We start from the raw sequence: 21388 nt of genomic DNA on the forward strand, positions 1-21388 counted from the left end.
GAACTGAATCAAAATGAGGCAGCCTAGACTTGAACCTGAGCACATAAGTGATGCCAGTGTGATAAGCAGCAGGCTACCCATCCAATCACCATGCCAGCTCCTCACATTTGCATCTTGAAAAGATTAAAATGCGTAAGGTCACAGTCTGGAAAATGTTTCTCTGAAACATGCACATTTTTTTTGTTCAAACAAAACATCTGTCTGAAACACTTCAGACAGTGCTTTCATATGTGAAGACCGAGTTTATACAGGAAAAATGTTCTCATGCTCAGAGAACCAAGTGTTCTACAGTGTTGGAACATTCTCAAAGCTACACTTAGAGTTACCCCATGACATGGTGCATGTATGCATGCTAGTGTGCATTAACAACGCTTGTGTAGCTCTTTAGGCAGGAAAGGGGTGTGTTTAATGTGTAGGGAAACAGAGATCATTGTGTAGAGCCAGGATCATTGTACAGTGAGCCATGATGAGTTCCAGGTATGGAAGCAGACAAAGATGGTCATTTCCACCACTCTTATTCAATGTAATGTTACAAGCATTGGCGTGAACAATTATGTTTTCTAGTTCTTCTACTAGAGGGCATTGAAATGGGAAAGAAGTATAGTCACATTTTCAGGTGACATTGTGTTATTTATGCAAAAGTTTAAATTCTCCACCAAAAAGCTGTTAGAACTGGTAAACCATTTTAGTAATGCTGTAGGTTACAAAGTCAATGCAGAAAAAGTCACTTTTCTGTTTGCTAATGATGAGCTTACTGAAAGAGAAAATCAAGAATGAAATCTCACTCACATAACTTTGAAAAACAAATATTTAAAATAAATTTAGCCAAAGTGAAAATTCTCTGTAATGAGAAGGATAAAACATTGACAAAATAAATCACAAAAGACACATTAGCAAGTTTTTCCTTGCTTATGGATTAGAAGAATTAATATTATTAAAATGCCTATACTACCCAAAGTAATCTAGTTTCAATGCAGGCTTAACCAGCATATTAATGACATGCATTGCCAGACACAGAAGCAAGTATTAGACTGCACATGGATTCTTGGAGCTCCTTAGAGGCACCCGGCTCATCTCTCAGCAGCAGACTGGAGGCTTTGTGCACTTAGCTGGTTCACACCACGATGTGCAGGCTTGCTGTAGACTGCACCTTAGGAACTGGGTGTTAGTGGACATGATGCTGCACAGGAACCTTCTGTATGACATAACCCTGCTTGGCCTTGTATCCCAGTCTGCAAGCCAGGTGGAACACGGCACTCTGTACTGCATGGTTAGCTGGAGGTGCTGCTTGCCATGGATTATTAAGAGAAAGAGCATCACATTTGACTGCTCCTTCTCCATCACTCCTGCATGCACTCGTGCACCCAGCCTAGCTTACCTGATGGCTGCCAGAAGTCAGGGGTGAAAGGGCACATTTATCCTGGGATGGAGGATTCCATGTTTGGGCTTTTGTGAGACACAGTGTTGTCATAATCCTAGTGTTGACACTGGCATTGAGGTGCACCAGATTAAGCAACTCTGCAGAGTGCCAGCATCCCAGGTAAGTGCTGGTTCAGGTCCCAGCAACCTCACTTCCAATTCAGCTCCTTGCTAATTTAGCTGGGGAAACAATAGAGGGTGAACTGCATCCTGCGTCCCTGCCACCAACCACATAGGAGATGCAGTTGCAGCTCCTGGCTTAGCCCAGCCCCAGCCATTGCAGAAAGCTGGGTTGTGCACCACTGGATTAAAGACCTCTCTGTGTCTCTCCCTCTCTCTGTAACTATGCCTTTTGAATAAATAATTATTTTAATGCACATAAGCATGATGAAGGGGATATCACTTTGAGTCAATGAATTTGTAACTTTTGTGTCTATATCTGGTAGTAGGACTGCTAGATCATATAACACTTGTATCTCTAGCCTTTAAGGAAGTATCCACACTATTTCCATAGTTGCCACACTAACTGATATCAAGCCAATGATGTTTTGGAGATGCCCTTTACCCACATCCTGGCTGGTGTGTGTTGCTCTTTTGTGGGGTAAGATTGGGTTGACGAGATATAGCTTTGTGATTTAAAAATATATATATATTTTTTTTAAAGATTTATTTTTATTATTTTTCTATTGGAAAGGCGGATATACAGAGAGGAGAGAGAGAGAGGAAGATCTTCCGTCCGATGATTCACTCCCCAAATGAGCGCAACGGGCCAATACTATGCCCATCAGAAGCCAGGTGCCTCTTCCGGGTCTCCCACATGGGTGCAGGGTTCCAAAGCTTTGGGCCGTCCTCGATTGCCTTCCTGGGCCACAGGCAGGGAGCCAGAAGGGAAGCGGGGCTGCCGGAATTAGAACCGGCGCCCATATGGGATCCCGGGCGTGCAAGGCGAGGACCTTTAACCACTTGCGCCACCGCGCCGGGCCCTATATATTTTTATATATTTTTTATTTGAAGGGCAGAGAGAGAGAGAGAGAGAGAGAGAGAGAGAGAAGCTGCTGGTCCACTCCCCAAAAGATCACAACAGCCAGAGCTGAGTTGATCCAAAGACAGCAACCAAGAACTTGGGCTCTCCTAAGTGGTGCAAGGACCCAAGTCCTTGAGCCATCTTCTGGTGCTTTCCAAGCCAACAGCAGAAAGTAGGATTCGAAGGAAGCTGTCAGGTCTTAAGCCAGCACCCATATGGGATGCCAGCACTGTAGGCTTAGCCTATCATGCACAGCACTTCCCTGGGGTTGCAAAATGCATCTTCATAGCTGGTTATATTAAGTATTTTTTCGTTATATTTGTTGTCCATTTCCACTTGTTCTATTGAGAATTGTCTATTCGGTTTCTTGTGGTATTTTTTGATTGCTTGTCTTATTGTTGTGGATGTCAATCCTTTGTTGGATAAGGAAATTGCAAGAATCTTATCCCATTCTGTCAGATGTTTTCTTACTCTATTGAAATTTCCTTGGCATGCAGGCATTTCTGAATTTTGTATGATTTTCTTACTTGTGTTTTTATTGCCTGAATTTGGGGAGTTTCATTTAAAAATAATCACCCTCATCATTGTTTTCAATTATCTTTCCTCATTTTCTTCTAGCAATTACAGAATCTCAGAGCATGACTCTGGGGCCAGGTTGGACACCTCCTCTGGTGTAGTAACTTCAGACATGGGGCTAGGCAGGACAGGGCAAGAGCTCGGTGACTTCCCTGCCCAGGGCTGAGCTGCCCACCACATGCCCAAAAGCCTGAGAAGGCAGGAGCTATCTGACTCCCAATGCTGAATTCAGACTGGGAAGTTGACCCAGGCTTTGCAGCGTCCTGCATAGGTCCCATGAGTGCTCACCCTACAGGTACATCCTCCAAGGCACACCCCACATACTGTGAGTGGATGTGGCATGGTGTAGGGTGTACTGGCTGGGTTCTGCTTGGGCTTGTGTATTGGCTGTGTGTCTAAGGGTGCTAGGAGGATGCTGCCTCCCTTTTTTAAGGTGTGCAGGGTGATCTGTATACTAGGGACAGATGTGGTGCTGGCCTATGTCATAGAGGACAAGAGTCACTGGAACCTTTAGTGGACTGCTGGTCAGAAGTGGGTCAGACTTGGTGCCCTATATCTTGGTCCCAAATCACAATGTCTGGATCTTGGGGTGGGATCTTGCAGCAGGTGTCCCAAGCCCTGGGGAGGTGAGGCTAGCTTCAGACTCCAGAAAGATAGCTATGGGCAGACTGCACCTTCCTCTCCCACACACTGTCAGCCTGCATGCTATCCAGCCAGGTTTTAAGTGCTCACAATCCATTCTCAGCTGCTTTAGCTCTTGTTGTTTCCTTTCCAGGTCTATGGGAGAGACGTGAATAAAACCATGCTGCAAGTCATTCATCTTTCCTAAGCCTCTGCTTCACCAAGTCTTCTCTGACTCTGCACTCACTCCCCAGGTCAGAACTTCACGTCTCTGACTTCTAATCAGTCCATGCACAGCCAATACCCAAGACTTGTTTTTTCAAGTTCTTTTCAGCTTTTAGCCCACAGCAGAAGGGACCTGTGGGCTGTTTGGTGTTTTGTCTTTTGAAGCCTCTTTAGAGTACAGACTTGCTTGTAAACACGTTAAAGTACTGAAGGGAGTGCAGAGAAGCTTGTCTGTCTCATGGCACAACCTTGCATCTGCACTCTAAGAAACAGAAGGCAGCAGTGAGCAGGCAGTGCCAGCACATGCTGATTAACAGTCTGTCTTGCAAGTTGGCTGCATGACTCAGTGGAAACAACTAAGGGAAGTCAATGGAGGCAGAAGAGGGCTGGAGGTCAAGAGAGAAATGGTCTAGTGGGTGAGGTCATGTGGTGAATCTTCCCTCCACTGCATCCTCTTTCCTGATGAATCAACTGGATAATAGCATCCAAAAAGGCAGCCTTTAGAATTGATTCAAATCGTTATCAAATTTAAATGCATGAGGCTACTGAATTACTGACATTCAGAAAAATCAAATTCATATTTCAGATGTTTAAATGCTCAACCTACAGGGCTGAGAAATCATCAGATTTTAGGCTACCATGCCCTGAGGGATGGTTAAGAGCTAATGCTGTGTAGCTTCTCTGATAAAAGGAGCAATGCCACACAGCACAATGCTGGGATGTTGGCATAGATTGGAATCCCCAGATGTTTTACAAAACCTGTGTTCTGAGTCCCTCCATGGAGGTTCTGACTCAGCAGGCCTGGGTGGGCCAGAAAAGCCACGTTTCTACAAAATGGCCAGTGGGGCGGGGACTGCCTGTTTGGAGCTCAGGATGACAGCCATCAAGTGGGAGGATATGCCAACCAGCAGCTATGGCAATGGAGGGAGCCCAAGCACAGGAGAAAAACAGCAGAGAGGGACAACAAGAGAGGAAGTACACGCAAGGACCACCCACAATTATGGGGGGTCCCAAACTCTGGAGGAGATAGTAAGGGGAGGCACTAAGTGACCTGGAGGCTATCTACCCTAGAAAGAAGTTAAGAAGCTGAAAGTAAATCTTCAGACTAGCTTGAGATTCTTGCACTGGCTGGAAAAGCTACTGTGACATAATATGGGACTCTTAGATTCCATTTCTTGTTAAAAATGTACTGTGGCATTCTTCCATTTTCCCATAAATCCTGGCACCAGGGAACCCACAGTCAAACAAACACCATGCTTCTTAATATGTTTCACTTCATATTGGTGACAGTATTAAATGGAAACTTAATGTTCTTACACACACAAACACCATATGCTTCATGATCACACAGAAACACGTGCAGACAAAGGAGACATAATGAAATCAGGAACAATACTGAGATTATCCATGGCTTGAATTCCCTCTCTACAGTTAACTCTTGTAATTCTCTTTTCTGTTATTATCCAACTATGATAATGAAACTATGAAAGTGAACTTCTACACTTCTCAACATGCATAAGAATTCATTTTGGATGCTGAAGATTCCCTCTTGTTATGGTGATTTCATAATACTTGTTCTACTTCAAATGCAGTTTTACTTGAAGTTAGCATAGCAAAACACCAGGAATTTTAAACATCCCAGTTGGCCATAGGCAGCTCTACAATTTTTGGAGGCTGAAGAGGGAAGAGATATCTGCAGAGCTTGTGTTGTGTTAAGTTGCCACCCTGTGGCCTACAGGAGCAGTGCCACCACCTCCCTGTAACTTCAACCTGGCTCAATAGGAGTTTTCAATTTTTTCCCCTCTTTTAAAATTATTTTTTTATTTGAAAGGCAGTTGTTAAGAAAAGGGGAAACACAGACATCTTCCACCTGCAGCTTTGCTCCCAAGATGATTGCAAAGGTCAGAGCTGAGTTCAGCCAAAGTTAGGAGCCACGTGATTCTTCTGGGTTCAAGGCCATTCTCTGCTGTTTTCCCAAGGTGCATTAGCAGGAATCTGGATTAAAAGTGGAGGAGGTAGGACCCAAACCCAAGCCCATTTCAAATTCTGGCACCACAGGTGGAGGCTTAGCCTACTATGCCACGGTTTCAGCCCTCATTGGCTTTGTTTTATGCCACAGCCCAACAGCCCAGAAAAGCACATGGAAATAGAGTAGGCACATGGATGAATTTCACTTCTTTACATATTTCTTCTCCATTTGTTTCTCAAGATTATTTATTTTAAACTGAGTTACACAGAGAGGTCGTCCTTCTGTTAGTTCACTTCCCAGCTAGACAAAACACCCAGAAATGCATTCATTTCTAATTGGACAAAACAACCCAAACTGCAAAACATCCAGAAGGGCCAGAGGGTCCAAGCCATCTTTCATTGCTTTCCTAGGCCTTTAGCAGAGAGCTAGATTGCAAGTGCAGCATCCAGGACACAAACCTGCACCATACAGGAATACAGAGGGCCGCAAGCCAGATGGCTAAGAACAGAGCTATGTTTACTCATAGGCCTGAAGCCATAGACTCAACACTACAGGGCCCTGCTGGTGCTCCATGCCTCTCCATCTCCTGGTAGCTCCAACCCCTCCTCTTCTGTGACAACATTTCCCCAAGCAATCAATACTCCATTTTCACATTTCCAAGTCTCTTTCCACTGCTATCCCTATGCATGTCTTTGTGAAGATGTCCCCCATTCTAGCAATCTATGGCCATCCTAATGAACTTAACTTCATTCCCTCTAAAGACCCCTTTTCCACTTCCAGAGTTGGTTTCTTCCAGGAAAGACATGGAACATGGATTATTCTGCAACTTCCTGGGGTCACATTTTGCTTTGATATAAATGACACAGTAAGTCCTACATGGGAGCCCAGACAGTGTCAGCTGTCTGTGTACCACAGAATACAACCCAATCTCCAGGACAACTCTGAATTACACCCACTCCCTGTCACCTGTCCTAATGTGCTGTGCATTTTAGGAAAACCTCTCAGGGCACACAGGGATGATTCAGAGAGCCACTGTGCCATCTATGGACTCTGACACACAGGATACGCATGAACTGTAGAGTGCAACAAGAAACACAACACAACAGGCTGAATCTGCAGTAAGGAGCAGGACTTCACAGCAAACCAAAATAGGAGTCTCCTCATGGCCTGACACATGTGCTTTTCCCTCTCTGTACTTGGCTAAACTTCTGCTGCCCTGGAGACCCTGTAACTGGCTCCAAATCTGACTTTTCTACCAAGTCTTCCAGGATGTGGGAGGTCCTTCCCACAACCACAGGCCACTGATGTGCAGGGGCACCCTGCACCCCATACCACAGAACACTAACTCTCAAGGCCATCCACACGATGACAGGCACCTGTATAATAAAGTCATCTGTGCATCCACAGACCCACATTAAGAAAGGCTGTCCCAGCACCCACAGAACCCTGACTGACAAGATCACTGCTCACCCATAGGTGCCTTACACGTGAGGCCATCCATGCACTGACAGCATCCAGGAGTGTGAGGCTGTCTATGCACTCACAGACTTCTGGCATGAGAGATAATCCCTGAATCCAAAGGCCCTGGACATGCTAAGATGTGCTTGTACACATGGGTCTTTGATGCATGAAAACACATTTGCACTCAAAGGCCCCTGTCACAGTAGGGCATCCATGCACCCACAGGCCCCCAAACACAAGGTCTTCCTTGTATCAAAAGGACACCATCAAGCAAAGCCATCCTGCTGCTCCTACAAACCCCTGTCATGAAGATCAGTCCTGTGTCACAGGCCCCTGTCACATAAGGCCTTGCAACCATAGATCCTTGCACACACAGGTCTCTGTCAAACAATGTCATCCATGAACCCAATCCAAAGTAGCACAAGGCCATTCCTGTACCCAAAGGCTACTGTCATGTGAGCCCTTCCCTGTACCCACAGATACTGTCTTACCAGGTTGTCTTGTACCCAAAGCTCCAGCTGCTTAAGGCCACCAGCATCCACAGATCTTTCTTTTGTGAGTCCCTCTCTACACACAAAGGCTTGTGTAGCCCAAAGCCACAAGACACCCTCATAACACACAGCAACCAAGCACCTTAAAGCCTCCCAGATCAGAGAGTCCACATCACACACATCACACACACACATCAGACTCAGCTCCCTATCATCCCTATCACACCGCCACAGCACACTAACCCCAACAATACACCATCACTCAGCACAACATGAGACCCATACCACACAGCTCCCTGGTAGTACACAGCCCAAAGCACCACACAGACACTCAAAAGCAAACAGCTTACCCAGGACTACACAGCCCATCAATGCCACACAACCACCAAATGCCACAAGGCTCTAGTATATCCCCCAACAACATATAGCCCCCAGCACCACTCAGCTCCTCAGCACCACACCACCACCAGGATAACTCAGGCCACAGTACCACAATAGCTCTTAGCACCATACACCTCACCTTACTGCCATACATTTTCCCTAAACTACATAGCCTCCAGCATCACAACACCATCACAAACTTCACAACTACTGAACACTACACAGTCTTTTGCCTGACAATTTCAAAAAAAAGCACACAGACTACAATACCACACAACTCCCCAGCACCCAAATGCCCCAGGAGCACACTGCTTACAGGATCACCCAGCCCTCAGCCCTCACAGTGCCAAACTACACAGTCCCCAGAACCACAAGGCCCTAGGTGCACAAACATCTCAGCACTGCACAGCATGTGAACAACAGACAGCCTCTAGCACCACACAGGTCCTAAACACAACACAGCCCCCAACACCTCACATACAACCAACCCAAGCACCACTCAGGGAACCTCCCCTAGCACCACGTAGTTTCTGCACCACAGAGCCAGTAAGCACCACATAGCTCCCATCAACACAGAACCAGCAACACTATGCAGAGCCAAACACATAGTTCCCAGAAACATACAATCCCCCCAAAAAACCCATAGCACCACACCCCAAGATGTCCCCAGCATCAAACAGTATCCCCAGGACCACGCAGCCACAGGGAAACACAGTCTCCAGCACTGTACAGGTCCCCAACAACACACAGGCCCCAGAACCACTAATGCCCAGCATTATATAATGACCCCAGGACCACACAGTTAGCACCACATAGTGTCCCAAATTGCACATCTTCCAGCACCATGCCAAGCCAATAATAAACTACTTCCAGCACCATACAGCCCTCAGCAACACCACAGTCCAGAACCACAGAGACCAACACAGCACCAAATATCACACAGTGCCCAGGGTCACACAATCCTCAGCACCACATGGCCCCCCGACAACACACAGCTTCCAGGAACACACAACAACCTGTACAAAAATGTTCCAGGACCATACAGCCATGAGTATCACAGAGCACCAAAACACAATGCCGACACCACGCAGCATCACATGATCTCCAGGTGCTGCAGAGCCCCCAGCACCACAGGCTTGAGCAAAATCTAGTGTCTCAAAGCCACAAAGACATCAACTACCATACAGTCTTCCAGCACCAGACATTCCCAAGCACGAAACAGCCCCTCAGCAGCATGTAATACCTAGCATCACTCAGTTCCCAGCACCACACAGTGCCCCAGGACCACACAGCCTCCAAGCAACACACAGCCTGCAGCACCACAAACCACCTCCATCACACAACTCCCGAACACCTCACAGCAATGAGTTCTACAAACTTTCACAAAGCCACAGAACCCACAATGGCAGGTAGCCCCCAGCACCACACAGCCCTTAGGATCACACATCTCGCAGCACAGCCCTGCCACACCTCACAGGCCCCCTGTACCACAATGCCCAGCACCACAATACCCACGGCATTACATACCTCCCAGCATCACACAGTTATCCAACCACAAACAGGTCCCAACACCTCACAGTCACCAGTATGACTGAACCCCAAGATCACCCAGCTTCCTGCACCATGCAGACCCCCAACAATAGCCCCAGCACTACAGGACCCCAGAAGCACACAGCCCCAATACTACACAGAGTCCCTGTTCACCTCAGTCACTCCAGAGTTCACTTCCTGACATGGGTTCTGAGGTGACTCCACTTCAGACTGAGATTTCTTCTCTGCAACATACAGAACCCCTACTTTCCTGCTGATGCAATGTCCCCTGCAGTTACTTCAAGCCCCTGAGGAAGATCTATAGTCAACACATCACTCCTCTTTCTGATGCAGACCTATGCTTACTCACTGCCCCCACGCCATTTTGGACTGAGTTTCCCACCAACCCAACTCAGAATCAGCTTATGGACCACATCCAAAGCAATCCTGGAGGTCACAATAATCATTTTCAACTTACTTGGAAACCTTCCCATGTTTCTCCATCATCTGCCCCAACACAGAATGCATTTCCCCACTGACCTTGAGCCCAACCAAATCCCAACCACACTTGCCTCCCTTTCCCAGGAAGACCTGGACTTCACAACAGTCACCACTGACCCACTCCTCTCTCCCATGCAGAGCTGTGCTTCCTCACTGCCCTCAAGCAGACCTATGCTTCACTGGCATCAAGGAGAAAACCTATCCTTCTCCAACACCGCTCACTGTCCCCTGTTATAGACCACAGAAGACCACAGATCTGAGTTTATTGATCCCACATCCAAAGCACACAAGATGCCCCTTGCCACAGGTACCCACAGCCTGAAAACTCCCTTCCCCCACATCCTGCTTTACCTTCACTGCCCTTGCCAAGACCAGAGACCAGCACCTCATCAAAGCTTTCTCAGAAGTCTCTGCCATGTATGCCACAAGACCTAGGGTTCAACACTCAACTCTGCCAACACAGTTCCAGAAATCTGGCCCACTCTCCTTGGTCATTGGTTGTCACGTCGGAGGAAGACCTTCAGCTTGCGGCCATCCACCAGACACACACAAAGCCACACTGCCCAGCCCCACCCTCACCCACACAGGCTGCCCCATCCTACCATCACTCACAAAAGCTGAATAAATCAGTTTCATTTCATTGTAAATTGAAAAAAAATTCCTAAATGCTTGTCACTACCTTGTCTGGATCCAGGTACATCGAACAAATTATTCCCTTTTTCAGTTTCTCTTCGTGTTTCTTGGTATTTGTCCTCATGATGACTGTTCTGTTTTTTTAAGCAGCTAGCTTCTACAGGTTCCAACTCCTTGAAAATGAAGAAAAACAAATTTTGGGGAAGAGTTATCATCCTGTCTTGAAGTTTGCTATTTGCACTGTTCTGAGGCAACTGCCTCAGTCAAGTCCATCCACACTTCCTCCCAGTGTTAACTCTAAGTCAGCACCGAGTCCTATTCTCTATGTAAGGATTGCTTGTATATTATCCTGTTATACACCACCTAAACCTAAATGTATTTTTACATATCATAGATATCAGAAATAAAATAAATGCAAATTGTATTTCTTTAAGATAATTGGAGTGATCTTTGGCACAAGAGTTAGGAATGCAGTTGAGACAACATTCCCCATCCTGGAATGACTGGGTTTGAGTCCTAACTCTGCTTCTGATTCCAGCTTCCTGCTTATGCACACTTTGGAAAGCAGCAAGGGATGGCTCAAGGAGTAAGGTACCTGCCATTCCCGTGGGAGACTCAGATGGAATTCCTATCCTGTGGTCCTGATCTAATCCAGGCCTGGCTGTTGCTAGCATGGGGGAGTAACCTAGGATGAAAGATCTCTGTCTCTGTTTCCTTGCCTCTGTCTTTCAATGAAACAAAATTAAAATCCTGAGTAAAATATACTCATAGCAAGGTGTCATTCTAGTAATTATTATTTGGCTTATCCCAATAGCAATGCTCTAAAATAAGCAGTGTCATCTCTGTTAAGGAAGAGGTAAATGAATACATGGACATTGATAACTAGTGCTCCTAAAATGGAGACATGAGTGTCTAAAGTTCATACTCTGAACAATGAAATATGATGTATCTATACCTTAAGGATAAATCTCATTTTCCAACGTGTTCATTCTTTATGGACTACCAGGCAAAAAGACTAGATGTGTCAACCAAGCACAACACACTCACACAGACATACACACACAGAATATCAAAATGTTGTGGAAATATGCACTATGAAAAAACACAAATTTCATTTTTTTGCATTGAAACAAACTTATAATTCTACTTTCTTTAGTTTTTGAAATATATTTACCTATGTATGCATCGCTATGTAGAAACACACACACAGTTCCTGGTGTTTAATTTGGTACACATACATACACACCCCTGAATTCTTGATCATTCAGGCCAAATTTGTACCATAGCATCATACATAAGTATGCTTTCCTGAGAAGAAAATGAAAGGGACTCCAGACTTTGCTATCTAAAAAATATAAGAATATAAAAACATAAAAATTAAAACAAAAAAAAAACATTAATTTAATCCCATGTGCAGGTGCTAATCACCTGGACATTTCCTGCTTCCAATCACCTGGAAGTGTCACAGCTCAGTTGACACTGGTGAGTTGTTGGGTCGTTCAGCATCACAGCTCTACAGGCATCTCATCGTCACAGGGTCGGCATGGCAGCTCTGCAGCCAGAGATGGCCAGTGCCTGTCACAGCTTCGAGCAGAGCAAGCCTCTGCTGCTGCAGTCAACACTTCTGCCATTGCTTCTGCCGCCCCACTGCTTCTGCCCCCATAGTCATGATCATGGTAACTTTTGCTGCTGCTGCTGTCACTGCTGCTGCCCCTTCCACCACTGTTCTGAGCATCCTGGAAGAATCATCAGGAATCAGATGTTGACAGAAACATTTATTCAAACATGCCTGGGTCTCCGGAGAAGATGAAGACCTCTAGCCCCTCAAGTTTAGAGTTTTTACACAGAAATCAGCCAAGTGGAGGGTTAGGATTTGGTATTCTCTATTTGCATGGGAACTTACCTCTAGGGCACACTATTGGTTAATTCAAAAGTAGGGGGGGGCTTTCTTTCAGGGTGATGGGGCAAGTGTTATGTAGGCTGGATATTCCCCTCAGGGTGCCTGAGCGAACTGTCGTCAGGCCTGGGATTCACACAGTTCCTTAGCACAATAAGCAAAGTAGAAGTTACAGAAGTAGAAATATAATAATTCGCAATGTGCAGTGGGCAAATGGTTAAGATTTTGGTCTTTAGGTGCCTCAAAAGCTTTGGCCCTCCTCTGCTGTCTTCCCAGGACACAGGCAGGTAGCTGGAAGGGAACTGCAGCAGCCAGGACACAAACTGGCACCCATATGTGATGAGATCCCAGCACATGTGAGGTGAGGACTTTAGCCACTAGGCTACTGCACCGGGCCCATGGAATCATCTTCTTTACTGCCCTCCTCCCCATCCACAGAACCTCCCATGATGCCCACACTTCCTGCTGGTGTGCCCTCTGGATAGACAGCTGACCTGCTTCCTCTGCCCTGACCTGCATGAAACCACAAGACTTGGTGCTCCTTTCTCTTGAGGGATGCAAGTTTACCTTGTGGGTTCCTGGGAGGAGATGCAACCTGAAGAAATGGAGGGACAATGCTCTTTTTGCAACTGACAAAGTTTATTTCTGGGGTCTCAGTTTTTATACATTGCATGAAACAATGATTCAGACATAACTCAGAATTAGATCATCCCCAAGAACACAGAGACAACAAAGAAGCTAACAAGGTGACCTCGTCAAAAGGTTATTATAACAGGGAATAGATAATACTGTCTGTCCTTGATTGACTAGACAGAGCACAGATGGCTGCCTAGCTTCAGGGAGAGCACAAAAACACATCCAAGGACTCACTGGGGGCAAGAGGACACTGTGGGTGAGAGGCCTCTGCCTACTCTTTCCTGGAGCCTCTTCTCAACAGTCCCACAGGCCTCCGCTGTCCCAGCTTTCCTATGGGCTGTGTTCCGACAAAGGAATGGCTCCTGAGTCAAGTAAGAGACCTGCGCCATGCACCTGACTCTTCTGCCTTCTGCCCTGGCTTCCCCTCTGAACCTCTACCCACTGTGCCCTAGCTCTCAATCAGCTTTTAGGCCCACATTCTGAGCTACTGTCTTATTCTACAAGCATCAGTTCAAGGACAATTTCATGCTCACAGCTTTAATTTTCTGTGCATTTCCCTGGTTTCTGGACAAGCTGCCAGCCCCCTGAGTAGGAGACATCCAGAAGGAAAGACGCTGGCCCAGAGGCAGGCTGCACTCCAGGCCTCCAACTCTATAGTGCTTGCCCTTTTGAATTGACCAGTGAATGTATTTTTTTCTGTAACTTCGTGTGTGTTGTTCCAGGACAGTAAAGGATGAGAGTCACTTAGAAAGCCAGAAACATCTTTCCATGTTTCTGGTAGGTCCAGATTCCCCATTTTGAATTACTCAGCTTTGTACCAAGGCCTTGTGTGGCAATGAGCCTTGATCCACTCATACACTCCCTCCTCACCCGTCCTGGTCCTGAGGAATGTAACTGGCTCACATACTGTGCACAAGAAAAGGAAAATTTGTGGTGTTTGAAATAAATAAAATTTAAATTCTGGTTGTTCCTCCTCTTTATATTAAAAATGGTTGGCAATAAGCCAAAAATTGTTTCTGAATCTCAAAAATTAACTTGAAGGAGAGATTGCCTAGCAAGTTCTGAAATCTGTTCCCCATGTACATTTCCTCAATTGCAATTCTTAGAGTATGTTAGAGTACAGGAAGCCTAACTCCAAGTTAAAATTATTTTTATTTTAAGGCCACATTTACAGAGACAATAAAAAACAGAGAAAGATCTTCTATCTAATGGTTCACTTCTCAACTGGCCAGAGCTGAGTTGATCTGAAGCCAGGGGTTTCAGGTTTCAGACCTGAGTTGATCTGAAGCCAGTGAGTGCAGGGTGCTAAGGCTGTGGGATAACCTCTACTGCTTTCCCAGACCACAGCAAGGAGCTAGGTGGGAAATCAGGACATGAACTGGTACCCATTTGTTTTTGGGCACATCAAGGGAAGGATTTAGCTACACAGCCATTGTGCCAGATCTAAGAAGAATAATTTCAAAGCTAATTAATTAATTTTTCATATTAAAGTTGGCTCTCTAAATTTATTGTTTTTCTTTTCTCTCTTTCTCTCTTCCTTTATTTCTTCTTAAGAGTAACAGACAAAAAGAATACAGGAAGTTGGGGATGGAGAAAGAGTGAAACAGAAAACTTCTCTCTGCTGGCTCATTCCCAAAAGCCCATGATGGAACTACACTAACACAAAGCCAAAAGCCAGGATCTCTCCCTGGGTCTCCTACATGGGTGGCAGGGACCACAGTACTTGAGAACCATCATCTGCTGCCTCCCATGCACATAGGAGAAATGCTGGGTTGGAAGCATCTAGTAAAGCTGGAATACTGGCACTGTGACCCAGAATGCAGGTGTCCCACGGAGTGCCTCAGGCCACTGCTCCACAACACAGGCTGAAACAGCCAGTTCTTATGCAAGCCTGAGAGAAAGCAGCTTCTTGGTGAACAACAGAAGCCTTATGACATTTAAAGGCCAAACAGGACGGGGAGGACCCGATGACACAGGGGTCTAGATTCAATGTACAGAAAGTTGTGGGCTGTGGCTTAGCAGCTAGGTCCCAGACTGGGACACCTGCTTCCCCGATTGAGGGGAGTGCCTCGTTCTAGTCTCAGCTCTGGCTCTTGCTAATGTGCTCCTTGAGAGACATCAGGTGATGGCTCACATACTTGGGTCCCTGTCACCATTTAGGGGACCTGGATAGAGCTCTGGTATTCTGGCTGCAGCTTGGCCCAGCTCTGGTTCCAAGGCATCTGAGGAGTGAGCCAGCCTTTCAAATAAAAATGAAAGTAAATGAAAATTTAAAAAAGAACAACACAACACTGAAGTAAGGACTCTCTTGACACCTCAGTGCTGTGTGTTGCTATTATGTCAGAGCCATACTGGCCCCTAGCACAGGGAGCACTGGATTCTGCTATGATAAGTAACCTTTAGTAAACAAGGTCCCCAGCTGCATTCCACTAACAGCGAGGAAAGCACCTGCTCTCACTGGACTGGGATCTGGAGACCTGGATTCCAAATTTAGGACAAGTGGCTGAGTGAAACTCAGCACATCTCTTACACATGCAAATATGGCTCAGTCATCCTCTACAGCACCCTGAGAGATGTGCATTTATGTCATTCAGCTGCATGTGCTAGGCAATGTGCCAGTAACATATCAAATCCCACTGGGCAGGTTCTGTTTCTTCTTGGGGAAGAGACTGCACATAAGGAAACCTGAAGCTGCGGTAGCCAAGAAAGCTGGCTGATGTCCTCTGCCCACATCATTTTCTGAAGGAACGAACCTCTGAGCCCAATGTATGTCTAGGCAGGGGCCTGGCCTGCAAAAGTTTGGGGGTTAAGACAGCAGGTGAAAGTGATAACAAATGTCTGAGAGGGAGAGGGTCCCAATAGGCCACACTAAGCATCATCCTTTTGTCTGTGTGAGACTGGATGCTATTAGGTGACTAAACTGATGGGATCAGACTGTGCTTTAACAGGGAGCAGATTGCAGACTGGCAGGATGGAGGCAGGTGGTCCATAAGCAGCAACTGCAATAAACAGGGCAGGACGTAGATGGGAGGATTGTAGGGGGGCAGTCCATAAGCAGCAACTGCAATAAACAGGGCAGGACGTAGATGGGAGGAATGTAGGGGGGCAGTGGGGAAGATGCAGGTGGGTTGGAGGCCCATGGGAAAGAGTAGGGCAGGTGAGGGTAGATAGGAGACCCATGGGGGACAGTGGGTGAGGTGTGTGGTGTGTGGGGGGCCTGTTGGGGCAGGATGGAGGGTGAGGGTGGGTGAGGGTAAATAGGAGACCTGTGGGGGACAGTGGGTGAGGTTGTGTAGGAAGCCGGTGGGGACAATAGGGAGGGTGAGGGTAGGCAGACTTGAATCTGAGATAACTGAAGATGAGTTCCCAGAAAGCAGACTCTGGGGCAACGTTCAGCTCATAGGTTTATACATAAGCCACCTGCATCCCATATTGGAGTGCCTGTTCCAGTCCTGGCTCCTGAGACTGTAATCCACCTCCTTGGGAATGGCTGTTCTGAGAGGCAGCAGGAGATGGTTTCAATCATGGGCTCCTGGAACCCACATGGGAGACATGGATGGAATTCCTGCCTCCTGGAACTAGTCTGGCTCAGTTATGGCCATTTCAGGACTAAACCAGTGGATAGAACATCTCTGTCACCCTGCTTTTTAAATAAATAATTCTTTGTAAAAAAAAAAAAAAAAAAAAAAAAAGTCCTGCAATACAAAGCTCCAAGAGTTCCAGGTGGAGCCCATGTGCCTGGAAAACACCAAGGACAGAAGTCCCTGCTTCCAGATCTCACCCCTCATGCCCCTCTATCTCTGTCCTCAACAATATCCTCTATTGGGCCCAGTGAAATGGTGCAATGACTAAATACTTACCTTGTAACCACAGGTGTCCCAAATGGGTGCTGGGTCATGATCAGGCTGTTCACTTCTCATTCAGTTCCGGGCTTGTGGTCTGGGAAAGCTGTAGAAGATTGCCCAAAGCCTTGGGGCCTTGTACCAATATGGGAGAACTGAAAGAAGCTCCTGGCTTTGCTACAGCTCAGCTCTGGGCATTGTAGCCATTTGGGGAGTGAACCAGCAGATGGAAGATCTTTCCCTGTCTCTGTTTCCCTATAAATCTGATCTGCCTTTCCAATAAATCTTTTGAAAAATATTCCTTATAATAAACCAGTAGCAACGTGTTTTCCTGAGTTCTGTGATCCATTATAGCAAATTACTGGACTTGAACCATGGTTATGAGAAGCCTTGATTTGTCCCCAAGTTGAACAGAGGCACCTGTGACTGTAATGTCTGTGCTAACTGTGGGTCATTTCAGGTCAGAATCAAGTGAAGTTATAAAATATGCAGGAGGTTTCAGTGTTTGCAACTGCTTGTGTGAGGGGGAAGCCACACAGCTGAGGTCAGAGAAATCATTTACCTTAATTCTGTGCTCGGAGTGGGACACAACCAGATAGCTCATGGCCTGATTGGAAGGGGTCAGCCTTCTGGACAGTTCTACGGTGATCCTCACAGACAAAAGGGAGACTCTAAGATTTGCACAGTGCAGAGGTGGAAATGAACAGGTGTCCCTCGGTCTGTGTGCCCAGTGAAACATGAAGTCAGTTTTTCTCTTGAGAGCTTGCTGGTCATTATGTTAGCAAACACCAGAGGGGAGAGGCTAGCTTCTGTTTATTTTTTTTCCATCTATGGCTGAAGTGAGACCACTTTTGGTCTTGCTCTCATCATTCAGAATGCACGTGGGGGCAGGTGTAGGGGAGTAGAGGTGTGGGTATTAGCATCATGCTAAACACCCACCAAACCTCCGTGTGCTCACCTCTGTCCTCTGTGCATTCCACGCATGTTGCAGGACTGGAGTCAGTGCACACAAGGGGCTCGTGCTCTTCCATGTTTCAGGAGAGCAGGTGTCAGCCTCTCACAACTAACCACTTGCTTTTGCAGTCCTCTCTCCAAGACTGACAGTGACTCCCCTTCTCTTCATCCTGCAAGATTCTCACCTGTGCCTACCTGTTCACTGTGAGCAGATAACATGAATCCCTAAGTAAGGATCAGGGATCTAGCCTGCCCTGGAGCAACTCTGATCTGATCCTATGAAAGAAACATCTCAGTCTCTTTCCTCATTCATCTCTTCCCTCATCTAGTCCAGACCCCCTCACCTTAATACCATTCCTATCCACTTGGTGCCCTAGGAGTCCACTCTATCATCCACACTGTGGGCTCTTTCCACCCTGCTGCTGGTCAACTTCCCAAGTCTGAGCAACTTCACCCACAGTCCTTCCTGGCCTGGATGTGAAGTCTCCTGTTATCTCACTCATGCTTCCCATTTTCTGGCTCTGCACACCCAAGAAGCACAGCCCCATTGCCCAAGCAGGGACTGCCAGCCCTGATCCTAGCACCTTCCCATTGCTTTTGCCCATTGTGTCCTCACATCTCTCCTGCTCCTGTTCACACCTGGGACTGCCTTGCTCCAGTTTCTGATGGTGTTCACTTAGTAAAACCTTGGACCTGGTTGAATCAAGTTTGGCCTGCCCAAGCCTGTGGCACTGACAAATCTACTGCAAATTCATGACACCCATCTCCAGTGGCATTATGTGACTTGGCAGTCAGATTACATTTCCATTCATTTCTTCCTTTCCCACTCTTCTTGAAGCTTTGAAAAGTTCAACATTTTCCTCAACCCACCCAAACCTTCTTCCTGGTCTCATTCTCAAGTCATGTATTTACTTCCTTATTCACGCAGGGAAAAGAAGCAATCAAAAGAGAACCCCACAGGCTCCCCATGCTATCTGTGTCTTCCTCACTAAAATGTAATCTTCTGAAAGTTAAAGTCATGACTCTCATGTAAATACAGATGAGGCAGGTGCACAAGGTTTATGAATGGGGCCCAGTGCAACGGGCTAGTGGCTAATTCCTTCCTTAAAAGTACCAGCATCCCATATGGATACTGGATCCTGTCCTTAGCTATTCCACTTCCCATTCAGCTTCCTGTTTGTGCTCCAGGAAAGCAGCACAAGATGGCCAAAAAGCCTTAGGACCTTGCATGCACGTGGGAGACAAAAACATAGCATCTGATCACCTCAGTCCCATTGCAGCCACTTCAAAAATTCACAAGTGGATGGAAAATCTACCTCCTGAATCCGCATTTCCAATAACATTCATATTTTTAAAAAATACTTAGGATGTGAAGCCCACTTCAAACTTACAGGATTAGAATCTTTGCATGCTAATACCTGAAGGTTTCTGAACTTTTTTTATTATATTTTTGACAATCTTTACATAGTTAATTAGGGAAAAAAGGTTCAAGGGCAATAGGAAAGTGGGTAAGACTATTATTTCCATATTGTTTTCTTCCTGCTTAAAGGGGGGATATTAAGGAAGAAAGCCCATCCAATTTCCCACCCTCTCCAGGTCCCAGATGTAGGGTATGCTCTGAGGTTCTTACTCAAGTGGTTTTGATAGTTCACCAGTTACAAATCACTACCAATCTTGCCAACTAAGCACTATGAGGTCTTTGAAGAATCCACTGATTGACACAGTCATTCATAGAGTCTCTGTTTGTCCTGTATTTCGCTGCCAACACATACCTGAGATGGTTGATTGACCTGCTCTGTCTTCCCTCTTTTCTTGGTTAGGGTTCTGAGTCCAGCATTTTGATTGGGGAGATCTCCAAAGAAACTTTGTCTGAGGTGTGCTCAGACAAAATTCTTGTATATACTAACAGGTACAGGGCCTGGCTCAGTCCATGTCGCTGATCAGCTGATGGTTGCGATTGCTGGGTTGGTTCTGTTTTCAGCCCCAACTTCCACTGGGACCAATGGGTGTTGCAGTCCAGCCTGGTTCTGCCCAGCACATACTTGGCCCTTGCATAAACCAGTGGGAGCTGCAGCCTAGTTGGAGCAACCCACAATAACCCCCAAAAGGCCTGCTCCTTACCCTGTTTGGCAGTATGTGTAGCAGTAGTCCAGTCTGTCCCACATCCCATTACACCCCAGCTCCTGGCCTGGTTTTCATGCCCTCCCGTGGGACTGGTAACTCAAGAAGGAGGAGTCCACAATTTCCCTCTCAGATCTCTCCCACTGCTGGATTATGCACTCTCCAGGTGGTTCTGTGGTTTGACTTGACAGAACTAGCCCCCCAGTGCCAGCTTCTGCCAAGCTGATGCTGCAGCTAAGCCCAAACAACCCTCACCCACTCGAATTTTATTGCACCAGTAGGAACAATCAGCCCAGCCTGGCTTTTCCCTGATCTAGTCCACATGAGGCACGCAGGTGTTGTAGCCCTGCTTAGTCTGGTCTGACCCATCCTAGCTCATGCTCTCCAGTAGCTGTCCAGCAAGGGAACCTCCCATATTCCCCCTGCTGGCTCTGCCCCCTGCCTTCCTGGTTCTCACATGTGTTGGTCGGGCGCTGCAGTCACATCCTGTACAGGCAACCTCACCTTGGCATTCTGTAATGTGAACCAGTTTTTGCCACAACCAAACATGGCTCGACCCACACTCTGTTCTGGTGCTTGGATTCGCCAGTGGGTAATGTGAACTGATTCAACCTGGTCTGTCCCCAAGCCAAGTGAAATGTGTATCAGTGGGAAATTCTCCATGGCCTGTTCTGGGCTGTTTCCTATCATGTTTCTTGTGCTTACCTGCCGGGTCTGTGTTCTGCCAGAGGAGTTGTCCAGGCTCCTCCATCAGAACCTCTCCCAATGCCAGATTTTGCACATGCCAGTGGGTCCATGAGCCAGCCCTACTCAGGTTACCTCCTGTCCTAGCAGGAACAGTGGCTTTTCCTGTCTGGCCTTCAACCCATACTGGTCCTTGCTGTTGGGTGTTTCAGCCCAGCCATGGCTCATCCATACCCACATTTGGCTCACACATGGCTCAGTAGGGGTTGAGACCTTGCCTAGTCCATCTCACATCTACCCTGGTCCTCCAGAACACCAGAGGGTGTTGCAGTGTGGCCCAGCTCGGTACATCCAATCCCAGTCCACACTTGTGCCAAGGGAGACTACAACCATGCCCTGTTCAGATGCAGCCCCCATTCCAGC

Source organism: Ochotona curzoniae, unplaced genomic scaffold (genome assembly GCF_017591425.1).
Source record: "Ochotona curzoniae isolate NIBS_2020 unplaced genomic scaffold, NIBS_Ocur_1.0 contig_1400, whole genome shotgun sequence".
Taxonomy (NCBI): domain Eukaryota; kingdom Metazoa; phylum Chordata; class Mammalia; order Lagomorpha; family Ochotonidae; genus Ochotona; species Ochotona curzoniae.